The 17,069-nt window shown below is 42.2% G+C and overlaps 10 non-coding genes across 10 annotated transcripts; all 10 read left to right on the top strand.

Annotated features, from left to right (window-relative positions):
* The first annotated feature begins 36 nt into the window (after positions 1 to 36).
* On the top strand, positions 37 to 115 carry LOC127676831 (small nucleolar RNA SNORD115). Its single transcript, XR_007976247.1, has one exon. It is a non-coding gene; the product is annotated as a small nucleolar RNA SNORD115 (small nucleolar RNA).
* A 1,759-nt stretch (positions 116 to 1,874) lies between these two features.
* LOC127676930 (small nucleolar RNA SNORD115) lies at positions 1,875 to 1,953 on the top strand. Its single transcript, XR_007976337.1, has one exon. It is a non-coding gene; the product is annotated as a small nucleolar RNA SNORD115 (small nucleolar RNA).
* Positions 1,954 to 3,708: 1,755 nt separating this feature from the next.
* On the top strand, positions 3,709 to 3,787 carry LOC127676832 (small nucleolar RNA SNORD115). The gene has a single exon (XR_007976248.1). It is a non-coding gene; the product is annotated as a small nucleolar RNA SNORD115 (small nucleolar RNA).
* A 1,759-nt stretch (positions 3,788 to 5,546) lies between these two features.
* LOC127676972 (small nucleolar RNA SNORD115) lies at positions 5,547 to 5,625 on the top strand. The gene has a single exon (XR_007976378.1). It is a non-coding gene; the product is annotated as a small nucleolar RNA SNORD115 (small nucleolar RNA).
* Positions 5,626 to 7,384: 1,759 nt separating this feature from the next.
* On the top strand, positions 7,385 to 7,463 carry LOC127676834 (small nucleolar RNA SNORD115). Its single transcript, XR_007976249.1, has one exon. It is a non-coding gene; the product is annotated as a small nucleolar RNA SNORD115 (small nucleolar RNA).
* Positions 7,464 to 9,218: 1,755 nt separating this feature from the next.
* LOC127676835 (small nucleolar RNA SNORD115) lies at positions 9,219 to 9,297 on the top strand. Its single transcript, XR_007976250.1, has one exon. It is a non-coding gene; the product is annotated as a small nucleolar RNA SNORD115 (small nucleolar RNA).
* Positions 9,298 to 11,055: 1,758 nt separating this feature from the next.
* Positions 11,056 to 11,134, top strand: LOC127676836 (small nucleolar RNA SNORD115). Its single transcript, XR_007976251.1, has one exon. It is a non-coding gene; the product is annotated as a small nucleolar RNA SNORD115 (small nucleolar RNA).
* Positions 11,135 to 12,891: 1,757 nt separating this feature from the next.
* Positions 12,892 to 12,970, top strand: LOC127676889 (small nucleolar RNA SNORD115). Its single transcript, XR_007976299.1, has one exon. It is a non-coding gene; the product is annotated as a small nucleolar RNA SNORD115 (small nucleolar RNA).
* A 1,755-nt stretch (positions 12,971 to 14,725) lies between these two features.
* Positions 14,726 to 14,804, top strand: LOC127676985 (small nucleolar RNA SNORD115). The gene has a single exon (XR_007976391.1). It is a non-coding gene; the product is annotated as a small nucleolar RNA SNORD115 (small nucleolar RNA).
* A 1,757-nt stretch (positions 14,805 to 16,561) lies between these two features.
* On the top strand, positions 16,562 to 16,640 carry LOC127676837 (small nucleolar RNA SNORD115). The gene has a single exon (XR_007976252.1). It is a non-coding gene; the product is annotated as a small nucleolar RNA SNORD115 (small nucleolar RNA).
* The last annotated feature ends 429 nt before the right edge of the window (positions 16,641 to 17,069 follow it).

Raw genomic sequence — 17,069 nt, forward strand, 5'->3', positions numbered from 1 at the left:
TATAAAAGCAGAAATAGCTACTGTCTCTCTACATCTGGGTCTATGATGACAGCCCAATGTCATGAAGAGAGGTGATGACATAAAAATCATGCTCAATAGGATTACGCTGAGGCCCAACCAGGTTTACAGAGATCAAAGCCGTGGTCCTCTTACTATTTGGGGATCACTTGGGGACCTTTCCTGAGGTCCTCAGAGGCGCTTTTCCTGTTTCTGATGAAAGCAAACCTGGACACTCATGGTGAAGCTTGGTTGGCTAGCAGTGCAGGCCAACAAGCACCGAGTGTAGCATTCTATTTTCGTGCAAGTGTGCGAGGACTACACATTGCTGATGACCATTTCTTTCTACTCTTTTGCAGTCATCTGCCATGCCTTCTTGGAAGCCAGAGAATCACAGATCACAGGTAAGTGGAAGTTTCCTGATTCATTCCTTCCCTTAGAAAAGACATGTCCCTAAGAGCATGGACTCAAATTCTCACACATTCTCCAATTTTACATTGTAGGAAAAATTTAAGCATGCATAGAAAAGAGAGTTTAATTCTGAATAAGGAGCACCCTGGACACAAAATGATTAAGAGAAGTAAAATAATTTCTGAAAAGCCCAATAATATTTCACACATCATCATGAGCAGTGTCTCATGTGTAGCGGAGGATGACACATACCCAAATTTGTAGTCTCCACCAATGTTTTCTATATGGTTGCCAGGAATCATCACCCATATCCATTGCTTTGTACAATTCTCTTTTCCCATGACACTAGAGACACTGAGTACAGAGCTTTGCCTTATTGTTGAATGAAAGACATATAGTCCAGTCTGTGATCTACACTACTGCTGGTGTCCACATGAATTGCTCCCAATTGGCACACCTTTCAGCAATATAGGAAAAAATATCACGCAACAGGGAAGTTGCCTTTATTTAAAAGTTGTAGCTCACTTCCTCAACTATGGTCCCTTTTCTTACCAAATTTCCTCCCCAAACATCATTTCTACTCTGACTACAGGTCAGTGTAGAAGAATCCAGAAGCTTGAGCAAATTTTCTGAGGTGGTATCAGGGCAATCTTTGTGTTGTTGAACCTAATGCCACTGTGACTCATGACAACATTGCTGGAAAGTTCCTTGCAACATTGGGAACCTGTGTTAATTTACATGTAAATCCATTAAACCTTATCACAAATGGACCTATTGCAGTCCAAATTCCCTGTCCCCTGGGAATATGTAAATTCCATAATTTTAGTAAGAGCATTTCCCAGTGATTGCAAGTATGCAAGATAGTCATTGAGGGGGAGGATATGATCCCGGAACCTTGAATATGGAATACACGTGTCTCTTTCTTTAGACTCGAGATCCTGTAATGACCTTTTGTAGACCTATCCTTTGGATTCAGGGGCTTCAACCTGAGAGTTGTCCCCTATGCATAAATACATGAAAGTGATACGTTGTGAGGAGATTGCTTCCACAAGAAGCAGTAAGTCTTCGTGTGAAATGAGTGGAACTCTGTACCATTTTTACCTCATAAAGTGAAAGCCATGAAAATTTGTGGTACAGGCAGTGGTAGGAATCTTAGAGTCAGTTTCCCGGGGGTGCCACTGTGAAGGAATTATTCATGTAGAGATTTCCTACAATTCCTCTGAGGTTTAAGTTTCATGTATAGGAGTGTCAACCAGGGGTTTGACAGCTTGCTCTTTCCTCCTTTAGAGAAATTATTCAAAAAACTTTCCAGGCAGGGACCCCTTGCCTCCTTTGAAGAGCTATCAACTCTGCAAACCTACCCACATACCTGTTACCATTCTCAATGCCGAGAAAGTGTTCTGTAGCCAGGTAAGGATGTGGATAGCAGATATAAAAGCACAAATAGCTACTTTCTCTCTACTCCTGGGTCTATGATGACAGTCCAATGTCATGAAGAGAGGTGATGACATAAAAATCATGCTCAATAGGATTATGCTGAGGCCCAACCAGGTTACAGAGTTCAAAGCCGTGGTCCTTTTACTATTTGGGGATCACTTGGGGACCTTTCATGAGGTCCTCAGAGGCACTTTTCCTGATTCTGATGAGAGCAAACCTGGACACTCATAGTGACGCTTGGTTGGATAGCAGTGCAGGCCAACAAGCACCGAGTGTAGCATTCTATTTTTGTGCAACTGTGCGAGGACAACACATTGCTGATGACCATTTCTTTCTACTCTTTTGCAGTCATCTGCCATGCCCTCTGGGATGCCAGAAAATCACAGGTCACAGGTAAGTGGAAGTTTCCTGACTCATTCCTTCCCTTACAAAAGACATGTCCGTAAGAGCATGGACTCAAATTCTCACTCATTCTCCAGTTTTACATTGTAGGAAAAATTTAAGCATGCATAGAAAAGAGTTTAATTCTGAGTAAGGACCACCCTGGACACAAAATGATTAAGAGAAGTAAAATAATTTTTGAAAAACCCAATAATATTTCACACATAATCATGGGCTGTGTCTCATGTGTAGAGGAGGATGACACATACCCAAATTTGTAGTCTCCACCAATGTTTTCTATATGGTGGCCTTGAATCATCACCCATATCCATTGCTTTGTAGAATTCTCTTTTCACATGACACTAGAGGCACTGAGTACAGAGCTTTGCCTTATTGTTGAATGAAAGACATATAGTCCAGTCTGTGATCAACACTACTGCTGGTGTCCACATGAATTGCTCCCAATTGGCACACCTTTCAGCAATGTAGGTAAAACTATCACGCAACAGGGAAGTTGCCTTTATTTAAAAGTTGTAGATCTCTTCCTCAACTCTGGTCCCTTTTCTTACCAAATTTCCTCCCCAAACATCATTTCTACTCTGACTACAGGTCAGTGTAGAATCACCCAGAAGCTTGAGCTAATTTTCTGAGGTGGTATCAGGGCAATCTTTGTGTTGTTGAACCTAATGCCACTGTGACTCATGACAACATTGCTGGAAAGTTCTTGCAACCTTGGGTACCTGTGTTAACTGACATGGAAATCCATTAAACCTTATCACAAATGGACCTATTGCAGTCCAAATTCCCTGTCCCCTGGGAATCTGTAAATCCCACAATTTTAGTAAGAGCATTTCCCAGTGATTGCAAGTATGCAAGATAGACCTTGAGGGGGGAGGATATGATCCCGGAACCTTGATTATGGAATACACGTGTCTCTTTCTTTAGACTCGAGATCCTGTAATGACCTTTTGTACACCTATCCTTAGGATTCAGGGGCTTCAACCTGAGAGTTGTCCCCTATGCATAGTTACATGAAAGTGATTCGTTGTGTTGAGATTGCTTCCACAAGAAGCAGTAAGTCTTCCTGTGAAATGAGTGGAACTCTGTGCCATATTACCTCATAAAGTGAAAGTCATGAAAACTTGTGGTACAGGCAGTGGTAGGAATCTTAGAATCAGCTTCACGGGGGTGCCCCTGTGAAGGTATTATTCATGTAGAGATTTCCTACAATTTCTCTGAGGTTTAAGTTTCATGTATAGGAGTGTCAACCAGGGGTTTGACCACTTGCTCTTTCCTCCTCTAGAGAAATCATTCAACAAACTTTCCGGGCAGGAACCCCTTGCCTCCTTTGAAGAGCTTTCTACCCTGCAAAATTACCCACTTACCTGTGACCGTTCTCAACGCCGAGAAAGTGTTCCTTAGCCAGGTAAGGATGTGGATAGCAGATATAAAAGCAGAAATAGCTACTGTCTCTCTACATCTGGGTCTATGATGACAGCCCAATGTCATGAAGAGAGGTGATGACATAAAAATCATGCTCAATAGGATTACGCTGAGGCCCAACCAGGTTTACAGAGTTCAAAGCCGTGGTCCTCTTACTATTTAGGGATCACTTGGGGACCTTTCCTGAGGTCCTCAGAGGCGCTTTTCCTGTTTCTAATGAAAGCAAACCTGGACATTCATGGTGAAGCTTGGTTGGCTAGCAGTGCAGGCCAACAAGCACCGAGTGTAGCATTCTATTTTCGTGCAAGTGTGCGAGGACTACACATTGCTGATGACCATTTCTTTCTACTCTTTTGCAGTCATCTGTCATGCTTTCTTGGAAGCCAGAGGATCACAGATCACAGGTAAGTGGAAGTTTCCTGACTCATTCCTTCCCTTAGAAAAGACATGTCCCTAAGAGCATGGACTCAAATTCTCACTCATTCTCCAATTTTACATTGTAGGAAAAATTTAAGCATGCATAGAAAAAGGAGTTTAATTCTGAGTAAGGACCACCCTGGACACAAAATGATTAAGAGAAGTAAAATAATTTCTGAAAAACCCAATAATATTTCACACATCATCATGAGCAATGTCTCATGTGTAGCGGAGGATGACACATACCCAAATTTGTAGTCTCCACCAATGTTTTCTATATGGTTGCCAGGAATCATCACCCATATCCATTGCTTTGTACAATTCTCTTTTCCCATGACACTAGAGACACTGAGTACAGAGCTTTGCCTTATTGTTGAATGAAAGACATATAGTCCAGTCTGTGATCAACACTACTGCTGGTGTCCACATGAATTGCTCCCAATTGGCACACCTTTCAGCAATATAGGTAAAACTATCACGCAACAGGGAAGTGGCCTTTATTTAAAAGTTGTAGCTCTCTTCCTCAACTCTGGTCCCTTTTCTAACCAAATTTCCTCCCCAAACATCATTTCTACTCTGACTACAGGTCAGTGTAGAATCACCCAGAAGCTTGAGCTAATTTTCTGAGGTGGTATCAGGGCAATCTTTGTGTTGTTGAACCTAATGCCACTATGACTCATGACAACATTGCTGGAAAGTTCCTTGCAACCTTGGGAACCTGTGTTAACTGACATGGAAATCCATTAAACCTTATCACAACTGGACCTATTGCAGTCCAAATTCCCTGTCCCCTGGGAATCTGTAAATCCCATAATTTTAGTAAGAGCATTTCCCAGTGATTGCAAGTATGCAAGATAGACCTTGAAGGGGGAGGATATGATCCCGGAACCTTGATTATGGAATACACGTGTCTCTTTCTTTAGACTCGAGATCCTGTAATGACCTTTTCTAGACCTATCCTTAGGATTCAGGGGCTTCAACCTGAGAGTTGTCCCCTATGCATAGTTACAAGAAAGTGATTCGTTGTGAGGAGATTGCTTCCACAAGAAGCAGTAAGTCTTCGTGTGAAATGAGTGGAACTCTGTGCCATATTACCTCATAAAGGGAAAGTCATGAAAACTTGTGGTACAGGCAGTGGTAGGAATCTTAGAGTCAGCTTCACGGGGGTGCCACTGTGAAGGTATTATTCATGTAGAGATTTCCTACAATTTCTCTGAGGTTTAAGTTTCATGTATAGGAGTGTCAACCAGGGGTTTGACCACTTGCTCTTTCCTCCTCTAGAGAAAACATTCAACAAACTTTCCAGGCAGGAACCCCTTGCCTCCTTTGAAGAGCTTCCTACCCTGCAAACTTACCCACTTACCTGTGACCATTCTCAACGCCGAGAAAGTGTTCCTTAGCCAGGTAAGGATGTAGATAGCAGATATAAAAGCAGAAATAGCTACTGTCTCTCTACATCTGCGTCTATGATGACAGCCCAATGTCATGAAGAGAGGTGATGACATAAAAATCATGCTCAATAGGATTACGCTGAGGCCCAACCATGTTTACAGAGTTCAAAGCCATGGTCCTCTTACTATTTGGGGATCACTTGGGGACCTTTCCTGAGGTCCTCAGAGGCGCTTTTCCTGTGTCTGATGAAAGCAAACCTAGACACTCATGGTGAAGCTTGGTTGGCTAGCAGTGCAGGCCAACAAGAACCGAGTGTAGCATTCTATTTTCGTGCAAGTGTGCGAGGACTACACATTGCTGATGACCATTTCTTTCTACTCTTTTGCAGTCATCTGCCATGCCTTCTTGGAAGCCAGAGAATCACAGATCACAGGTAAGTGGAATTTTCCTTTCTCATTCCTTCCCTTAGAAAAGACATGTCCCTAAGAGCATGGACTCAAATTCTCACTCATTCTCCAGTTTTACATTGTAGGAAAAATTTAAGCATGCATAGAAAAGAGAGTTTAATTCTGAGTAAGGACCTCCCTGGACACAAAATGATTAAGAGAAGTAAAATAATTTCTGAAAAACCCAATAATATTTCACACATCATCATGAGCTGTGTCTCATGTGTAGCGGAGGATGACACATACCCAAATTTGTAGTCTCCACCAATGTTTTCTATATGGTTGCCAGGAATCATCACCCATATCCATTGCTTTGTACAATTCTCTTTTCCCATGACACTAGAGACACTGAGTACAGAGCTTTGCCTTATTGTTGAATGAAAGACATATAGTCCAGTCTGTGATCTACACTACTGCTGGTGTCCACATGAATTGCTCCCAATAGGCACACCTTTCAGCAATATAGGAAAAACTATCATGCAACAGGGAAGTTGCCTTTATTTAAAAGTTGTAGCTCACTTCCTCAACTATGGTCCCTTTTCTTACCAAATTTCCTCCCCAAACATCATTTCTACTCTGACTACAGGTCAGTGTAGAATCATCCAGAAGCTTGAGCTAATTTTCTGAGGTGGTATCAGGGTAATCTTTGTGTTGTTGAACCTAATGCCACTGTGACTCATGACAACATTGCTGGCAAGTTCCTTGCAACATTGGGAACCTGTGTTAATTGACTTGTAAATCCATTAAACCTTATCACAAATGGACCTATTGCAGTCCAAATTCCCTGTCCCCTGGGAATCAGTAAATTCCATAATTTTAGTAAGAGCATTTCTCAGTGATTGCAAGTATGCAAGATAGACATTGAGGGGGGAGGATATGATCCCGGAACCTTGAATATGGAATACACGTGTCTCTTTCTTTAGACTGGAGATCCTGTAATGACCTTTTGTAGAACTATCCTTAGGATTCAGGGGCTTCAACCTGAGAGTTGTCCCCTACGCATAAATACATGAAAGTGATACGTTGTGAGGAGATTGCTTCCACAAGAAGCAGTAAGTCTTCGTGTGAAATGAGTGGAACTCTGTACCATTTTTACCTCATAAAGTGAAAGCCATGAAAATTTGTGGTACAGGCAGTGGTAGGAATCTTAGAGTCAGTTTCCCGGGGGTGCCACTGTGAAGGTATTATTCATGTAGAGATTTCCTACAATTCCTCTGAGGTTTAAGTTTCATGTATAGGAGTTTCAACCAAGGGTTTGACAGCTTGCTCTTTCCTCCTCTAGAGAAATTATTCAAAAAACTTTCCAGGCAGGGACCCCTTGCCTCCTTTGAAGAGCTTTCTACTCTGCAAACCTACCCACATACCTGTGACCAACTCAACGCCGAGAAAGTGTTCTGTAGCCAGGTAAGGATGTGGATAGCAGATATAAAAGCACAAATAGCTACTTTCTCTCTACTCCTGGGTCTATGATGACAGCCCAATGTCATGAAGAGAGGTGATGACATAAAAATCATGCTCAATAGGATTACGCTGAGGCCCAACCAGGTTACAGAGTTCAAAGCCGTGGTCCTTTTACTATTTGGGGATCACTTGGGGACCTTTCATGAGGTCCTCAGAGGCACTTTTCCTGATTCTGATGAGAGCAAACCTGGACACTCATAGTGACGCTTGGTTGGATAGCAGTGCAGGCCAACAAGCACCGAGTGTAGCATTCTATTTTTGTGCAACTGTGCGAGGACAACACATTGCTGATGACCATTTCTTTCTACTCTTTTGCAGTCATCTGCCATGCCCTCTGGGATGCCAGAAAATCACAGGTCACAGGTAAGTGGAAGTTTCCTGACTCATTCCTTCACTTATAAAAGACATGTCCGTAAGAGCATGGACTCAAATTCTCACTCATTCTCCAGTTTTACATTGTAGGAAAAATTAATCATGCATAGAAAAGTGTTTAATTCTGAGTAAGGACCACCCTGGACACAAAATGATTAAGAGAAGTAAAATAATTTTTGAAAAACCCAATAATATTTCACACATAATCATGAGCTGTGTCTCATGTGTAGAGGAGGATGACACATACCCAAATTTGTAGTCTCCACCAATGTTTTCTATATGGTGGCCTTGAATCATCACCCATATCCATTGCTTTGTAGAATTCTCTTTTCACATGACACTAGAGGCACTGAGTGCAGAGCTTTGCCTTATTGTTGAATGAAAGACATATAGTCCATTCTGTGATCAACACTACTGCTGGTGTCCACATGAATTGCTCCCAATTGGCACACCTTTCAGCAATATAGGTAAAATTATCACGCAACAGGGAAGTTGCCTTTATTTAAAAGTTGTAGCTCTCTTCCTCAACTCTGGTCCCTTTTCTAATCAAATTTCCTCCCCAAACATCATTTCTACTCTGACTAAAGGTCAGTGTAGAATCACCCAGAAGCTTGAGCTAATTTTCTGAGGTGGTATCAGGGCAATCTTTGTGTTGTTCAAACTAATGCCACTGTGACTCATGACAACATTGCTGGAAAGTTCCTTGCAACCTTGGGAACCTGTGTTAACTGACATGGAAATCCATTAAACCTTATCACAAATGGACCTATTGCAGTCCAAATTCCCTGTCCCCTGGGAATCTGTAAATCCCATAATTTTAGTAAGAGCATTTCCCAGTGATTGCAAGTATGCAAGATAGACCTTGAGGGGGGAGGATATGATCCCGGAACCTTGATTATGGAATACACATGTCCCTTTCTTTAGACTCGAGATCCTGTAATGACCTTTTGTAGACCTATCCTTAGGATTCAGGGGCTTCAACCTGAGAGTTGTCCCCTATTCATAGTTACATGAAAGTGATTCGTTGTGAGGAGATTGCTTCCACAAGAAGCAGTAAGTCTTCGTGTGAAATGAGTGGAACTCTGTGCCATATTACCTCATAAAGTGAAAGTCATGAAAACTTGTGGTACAGGCAGTGGTAGGAATCTTAGAGTCAGCTTCACGGGGGTGCCACTGTGAAGGTATTATTCATGTAGAGATTTCCTACAATTTCTCTGAGGTTTAAGTTTCATGTATAGGAGTGTCAACCAGGGGTTTGACCACTTGCTCTTTCCTCTTCTAGAGAAATCATTCAACAAACTTTCCGGGCAGGAACCCCTTGCCTCCTTTGAAGAGCTTTCTACCCTGCAAACTTACCCACTTACCTGTGACCATTCTCAACGCCGAGAAAGTGTTCCTTACCCAGGTAACGATGTGGATAGCAGATATAAAAGCACAAATAGCTACTGTCTCTCTACATCTGGGTCTATGATGACAGCCCAATGTCATGAAGAGAGGTGATGACATAAAAATCATGCTCAATAGGATTACGCTGAGGCCCAACCAGGTTTACAGAGTTCAAAGCCGTGGTCCTCTTACTATTTGGGGATCACTTGGGGACCTTTCCTGAGGTCCTTAGAGGCGCTTTTCCTGTTTCTGATGAAAGCAAACCTGGACACTCATGGTGAAGCTTGGTTGGCTAGCAGTGCAGGCCAACAAGCACCGAGTGTAGCATTCTATTTTCGTGCAAGTGTGCGAGGACTACACATTGCTGATGACCATTTCTTTCTACTCTTTTGCAGTCATCTGCCATGCCTTCTTGGAAGCCAGAGAATCACAGATCACAGGTAAGTGGAAGTTTCCTGACTCATTCCTTCCCTTAGAAAAAACATGTCCCTAAGAGCATGGACTCAAATTCTCACTCATTCTCCAGTTTTACATTGTAGGAAAAATTTAAGCATGCATAGAAAAGAGAGTTTAATTCTGAGTAAGGACCTCCCTGGACACAAAATGATTAAGAGAAGTAAAATAATTTCTGAAAAACCCAATAATATTTCACACATCATCATGAGCTGTGTCTCATGTGTAGCGGAGGATGACACATACCCAAATTTGTAGTCTCCACCAATGTTTTCTATATGGTTGCCAGGAATCATCACCCATATCCATTGCTTTGTACAATTCTCTTTTCCCATGACACTAGAGACACTGAGTACAGAGCTTTGCCTTATTGTTGAATGAAAGACATATAGTCCAGTCTGTGATCTACACTACTGCTGGTGTCCACATGAATTGCTCCCAATTGGCACACCTTTCAGCAATATAGGAAAAACTATCACACAACAGGGAAGTTGCCTTTATTTAAAAGTTGTAGCTCACTTCCTCAACTATGGTCCCTTTTCTTACCAAATTTCCTCCCCAAACATCATTTCTACTCTGACTACAGGTCAGTGTAGAATCATCCAGAAGCTTGAGCTAATTTTCTGAGGTGGTATCAGGGCAATCTTTGTGTTGTTGAACCTAATGCCACTGTGACTCATGACAACATTGCTGGCAAGTTCCTTGCAACATTGGGAACCTGTGTTAATTGACTTGTAAATCCATTAAACCTTATCACAAATGGACCTATTGCAGTCCAAATTCCCTGTCCCCTGGGAATATGTAAATTCCATAATTTTAGTAAGAGCATTTCCCAGTGATTGCAAGTATGCAAGATAGTCATTGAGGGGGGAGGATATGATCCCGGAACCTTGAATATGGAATACACGTGTCTCTTTCTTTAGACTCGAGATCCTGTAATGACCTTTTGTAGACCTATCCTTAGGATTCAGGGGCTTCAACCTGAGAGTTGTCCCCTACGCATAAATACATGAAAGTGATACGTTGTGAGGAGATTGCTTCCACAAGAAACAGTAAGTCTTCATGTGAAATGAGTGGAACTCTGTACCATTTTTACCTCATAAAGTGAAAGCCATGAAAATTTGTGGTACAGGCAGTGGTAGGAATCTTAGAGTCAGTTTCCCGGGGGTGCCACTGTGAAGGTATTATTCATGTAGAGATTTCCTACAATTCCTCTGAGGTTTAAGTTTCATGTATAGGAGTGTCACCCAGGGGTTTGACAGCTTGCTCTTTCCTCCTCTAGAGAAATTATTCAAAAAACTTTCCAGGCAGGGACCCCTTGCCTCCTTTGAAGAGCTTTCTTCTGCAAACCTACCCACATACCTGTGACCATTCTCAACGCCGAGAAAGTGTTCTGTAGCCAGGTAAGGATGTGGATAGCAGATATAAAAGCACAAATAGCTACTTTCTCTCTACTCCTGGGTCTATGATGACAGCCCAATGTCATGAAGAGAGGTGATGACATAAAAATCATGCTCAATAGGATTACGCTGAGGCCCAACCAGGTTACAGAGTTCAAAGCCGTGGTCCTTTTACTATTTGGGGATCACTTGGGGACCTTTCATGAGGTCCTCAGAGGCACTTTTCCTGATTCTGATGAGAGCAAACCTGGACACTCATAGTGACGCTTGGTTGGATAGCAGTGCAGGCCAACAAGCACCAAGTGTAGCATTCTATTTTTGTGCACCTGTGCGAGGACAACACATTGCTGATGACCATTTCTTTCTACTCTTTTGCAGTCATCTGCCATGCCCTCTGGGATGCCAGAAAATCACAGGTCACAGGGAAGTGGAAGTTTCCTGACTCATTCCTTCCCTTACAAAAGACATGTCCGTAAGAGGATGGACTCAAATTCTCACTCATTCTCCAGGTTTACATTGTAGGAAAAATTTAAGCATGCATAGAAAAGAGTTTAATTCTGAGTAAGGACCACCCTGGACACAAAATGATTAAGAGAAGTAAAATAATTTCTGAAAAACCCAATAATATTTCACACATCATCATGAGCTGTGTCTCATGTGTAGAGGAGGATGACACATACCCAAATTTGTAGTCTCCACCAATGTTTTCTATATGGTGGCCTTGAATCATCACCCATATCCATTGCTTTGTAGAATTCTCTTTTCCCATGACACTAGAGACACTGAGTACAGAGCTTTGCCTTATTGTTGAATGAAAGACATATAGTCCAGTCTGTGATCTACACTACTGCTGGTGTCCACATGAATTGCTCCCAATTGGCACACCTTTCAGCAATATAGGAAAAACTATCACGCAACAGGGAAGTTGCCTTTATTTAAAAGTTGTAGCTCACTTCCTCAACTATGGTCCCTTTTCTTACCAAATTTCCTCCCCAAACATCATTTCTACTCTGACTACAGGTCAGTGTAGAATCATCCAGAAGCTTGAGCTAATTTTCTGAGGTGGTATCAGGGCAATCTTTGTGTTGTTGAACCTAATGCCACTGTGACTCATGACAACATTGCTGGCAAGTTCCTTGCAACATTGGGAACCTGTGTTAATTGACTTGTAAATCCATTAAACCTTATCACAAATGGACCTATTGCAGTCCAAATTCCCTGTCCCCTGGGAATATGTAAATTCCATAATTTTAGTAAGAGCATTTCCCAGTGATTGCAAGTATGCAAGAGAGTCATTGAGGGGGGAGGATATAATCCCGGAACCTTGAATATGGAATACACGTGTCTCTTTCTTTAGACTCGAGATCCTGTAATGACCTTTTGTAGACCTATCCTTAGGATTCAGGGGCTTCAACCTGAGAGTTGCCCCCTACGCATAAATACATGAAAGTGATACGTTGTGAGGAGATTGCTTCCACAAGAAACAGTAAGTCTTCGTGTGAAATGAGTGGAACTCTGTACCATTTTTACCTCATAAAGTGAAAGCCATGAAAATTTGTGGTACAGGCAGTGGTAGGAATCTTAGAGTCAGTTTCCCGGGGGTGCCACTGTGAAGGTATTATTCATGTAGAGATTTCCTACAATTCCTCTGAGGTTTAAGTTTCATGTATAGGAGTGTCACCCAGGGGTTTGACAGCTTGCTCTTTCCTCCTCTAGAGAAATTATTCAAAAAACTTTCCAGGCAGGGACCCCTTGCCTCCTTTGAAGAGCTTTCTACTCTGCAAACCTACCCACATACCTGTGACCATTCTCAACGCCGAGAAAGTGTTCTGTAGCCAGGTAAGGATGTGGATAGCAGATATAAAAGCACAAATAGCTACTTTCTCTCTACTCCTGGGTCTATGATGACAGCTCAATGTCATGAAGAGAGGTGATGACATAAAAATCATGCTCAATAGGATTACGCTGAGGCCCAACCAGGTTACAGAGTTCAAAGCCGTGGTCCTTTTACTATTTGGGGATCACTTGGGGACCTTTCATGAGGTCCTCAGAGGCACTTTTCCTGATTCTGATGAGAGCAAACCTGGACACTCATAGTGACGCTTGGTTGGATAGCAGTGCAGGCCAACAAGCACCGAGTGTAGCATTCTATTTTTGTGCAACTGTGCGAGGACAACACATTGCTGATAACCATTTCTTTCTACTCTTTTGCAGTCATCTGCCATGCCCTCTGGGATGCCAGAAAATCACAGGTCACAGGTAAGTGGAAGTTTCCTGACTCATACCTTCCCTTACAAAAGACATGTCCGTAAGAGCATGGACTCAAATTCTCACTCATTCTCCAGTTTTACATTGTAGGAAAAATTTAAGCATGCATAGAAAAGAGTTTAATTCTGAGTAAGGACCACCCTGGACACAAAATGATTAAGAGAAGTAAAATAATTTTTGAAAAACCCAATAATATGTCACACATAATCATGAGCTGTTTCTCATGTGTAGAGGAGGATGACAAATACCCAAATTTGTAGTCTCCACCAATGTTTTCTATATGGTGGCCTTGAATCATCACCCATATCCATTGCTTTGTAGAATTCTCTTTTCACATGACACTAGAGGCACTGAGTACAGAGCTTTGCCTTATTGTTGAATGAAAGACATATAGTCCAGTCTGTGATCAACACTACTGCTGGTGTCCACATGAATTGCTCCCAATTGACACACCTTTCAGCATATAGGTAAAACTATCACGCAACAGGGAAGTTGCCTTTATTGAAAAGTTGTAGCTCTCTTTCTCAACTCTGGTCCCTTTTCTTACCAAATTTCCTCCCCAAACATCATTTCTACTCTGACTACAGGTCAGTGTAGAATCACCCAGAAGCTTGAGCTAATTTTCTGAGGTGGTATCAGGGCAAGCTTTGTGTTGTTGAACCTAATGCCACTGTGACTCATGACAACATTGCTGGAAAGTTCCTTGCAACCTTGGGAACCTGTGTTAACTGACATGGAAATCCATTAAACCTTATCACAAATGGACCTATTGCAGTCCAAATTCCCTGTCCCCTGGGAATCTGTAAATCCCATAATTTTAGTAAGAGCATTTCCCAGTGATTGCAAGTATGCAAGATAGACCTTGAGGGGGGAGGATATGATCCCAGAACCTTGATTATGGAATACACGTATCTCTTTCTTTAGACTCGAGATCCTGTAATGACCTTTTGTAGAGCTATCCTTAGGATTCAGGGGCTTCAACCTGAGAGTTGTCCCCTATGCATAGTTACATGAAAGTGATTCGTTGTGAGGAGATTTCTTCCACAAGAAGCAGTAAGTCTTCGTGTGAAATGAGTGGAACTCTGTGCCATATTACCTCATAAAGTGAAAGTCATGAAAACTTGTGGTACAGGCAGTGGTAGGAATCTTAGAGTCAGCTTCACGGGGGTGCCACTGTGAAGGTATTATTCATGTAGAGATTTCCTACGATTTCTCTGAGGTTTAAGTTTCATGTATAGGAGTGTCAACCAGGGGTTTGACCACTTGCTCTTTCCTCCTCTAGAGAAATCATTCAACAAACTTTCCAGGCAGGAACCCCTTGCCTCCTTTGAAGAGCTTTCTACCCTGCAAACTTACCCACTTACCTGTGACCATTCTCAACGCCGAGAATGTGTTCCTTAGCCAGGTAAGGATGTGGATAGCAGATATAAAAGCAGAAATAGCTACTGTCTCTCTACATCTGGGTCTATGATGACAGCCCAATGTCATGAAGAGAGGTGATGAAATAAAAATCATGCTCAATAGGATTACGCTGAGGGCCAACCAGGTTTACAGAGTTCAAAACCGTGGTCCTCTTACTATTTGGGGATCACTTGGGGACATTTCCTGAGGTCCTCAGAGGCGCTTTTCCTGTTTCTGATGAAAGCAAACCTGGACACTCATGGTGAAGCTTGGTTGGCTAGCAGTGCAGGCCAACAAGCACCGAGTGTAGCATTCTATTTTTGTGCAACTGTGCGAGGACAACACATTGCTGATGACCATTTCTTTCTACTCTTTTGCAGTCATCTGCCATGCCCTCTGGGATGCCAGAAAATCACAGGTCACAGGTAAATGGAAGTTTCCTGACTCATTCCTTCCCTTAGAAAAGACATGTCCGTAAGAGCATGGACTCAAATTCTCACTCATTCTCCAGTTTTACATTGTAGAAAAAATTTAAGCATGCATAGAAAAGAGTTTAATTCTGAGTAAGGATCACCCTGGACACAAAATGATTAAGAGAAGTAAAATAATTTTTGAAAAACCCAATAATATTTCACACAAAATCATGAGCTGTGTCTCATGTGTAGAGGAGGATGACACATACCCAAATTTGTAGTCTCCACCAATGTTTTCTATATGGTGGCCTTGAATCATCACCCATATCCATTGCTTTGTAGAATTCTCTTTTCACATGACACTAGAGGCACTGAGTACAGAGCTTTGCCTTATTGTTGAATGAAAGACATATAGTCCAGTCTGTGATCAACACTACTGCTGGTGTCCACATGAATTGCTCCCAATTGGCACACCTTTCAGCAATATAGGTAAAACTATCACGCAACAGGGAAGTTGCCTTTATTTAAAAATTGTAGCTCTCTTTCTCAACTCTGGTCCCTTTTCTTACCAAATTTCCTCCCCAAACATCATTTCTACTCTGACTACAGGTCAGTGTAGAATCACCCAGAAGCTTGAGCTAATTTTCTGAGGTGGTATCAGGGCAATCTTTGTGTTGTTGAACCTAATGCCACTGTGACTCATGACAACATTGCTGGAAAGATCCTTGCAACCTTGGGAACCTGTGTTAACTGACATGGAAATCCATTAAACCTTATCACAAATGGACCTATTGCAGTCCAAATTCCCTGTCCCCTGGGAATCTGTAAATCCCATAATTTTAGTAAGAGCATTTCCCAGTGATTGCAAGTATGCAAGATAGACCTTGAGGGGGGAGGATATGATCCCGGAACCTTGATTATGGAATACACGTGTCTCTTTCTTTAGACTCGAGATCCTGTAATGACCTTTTGTAGACCTATCCTTAGGATTCAGGGGCTTCAACCTGAGAGTTGTCCCCTATGCATAGTTACATGAAAGTGATTCGTTGTGAGGAGATTGCTTCCACAAGAAGCAGTATGTCTTCGTGTGAAATGAGTGGAACTCTGTGCCATATTACCTCATAAAGTGAAAGTCATGAAAACTTGTGGTACAGGCAGTGGTAGGAGTCTTAGAGTCAGCTTCACGGGGGTGCCCCTGTGAAGGTATTATTCATGTAGAGATTTCCTACAATTTCTCTGAGGTTTAAGTTTCATGTATAGGAGTGTCAACCAGGGGTTTGACCACTTGCTCTTTCCTCCTCTAGAGAAAACATTCAACAAACTTTCCAGGCAGGAACCCCTTGCCTCCTTTGAAGAGCTTCCTACCCTGCAAACTTACCCACTTACCTGTGACCATTCTCAACGCCGAGAAAGTGTTCCTTAGCCAGGTAAGGATGTGGATAGCAGATATAAAAGCAGAAATAGCTACTGTCTCTCTACATCTGGGTCTATGATGACAGCCCAATGTCATGAAGAGAGGTGATGACATAAAAATCATGCTCAATAGGATTACGCTGAGGCCCAACCAGGTTTACAGAGTTCAAAACCGTGGTCCTCTTACTATTTGGGGATCACTTGGGGAACTTTCCTGAGGTCCTCAGAGGCGCTTTGCCTGTTTCTGATGAAAGCAAACCTGGACACTCATGGTGAAGCTTGGTTGGCTAGCAGTGCAGGCCAACAAGCACCGAGTGTAGCATTCTATTTTTGTGCAACTGTGCGAGGACCACACATTGCTGATGACCATTTCTTTCTACTCTTTTGCAGTCATCTGCCATGCCCTCTGGGATGCCAGAAAATCACAGGTCACAGGTAAATGGAAGTTTCCTGACTCATTCCTTCCCTTACAAAAGACATGTCCGTAAGAGCATGGACTCAAATTCTCACTCATTCTCCAGTTTTACATTGTAGGAAAAATTTAAGCATGCATAGAAAAGAGTTTAATTCTGAGTAAG

This window comes from Apodemus sylvaticus, chromosome 1 (genome assembly GCF_947179515.1).
Source record: "Apodemus sylvaticus chromosome 1, mApoSyl1.1, whole genome shotgun sequence".
Lineage (NCBI taxonomy): Eukaryota > Metazoa > Chordata > Mammalia > Rodentia > Muridae > Apodemus > Apodemus sylvaticus.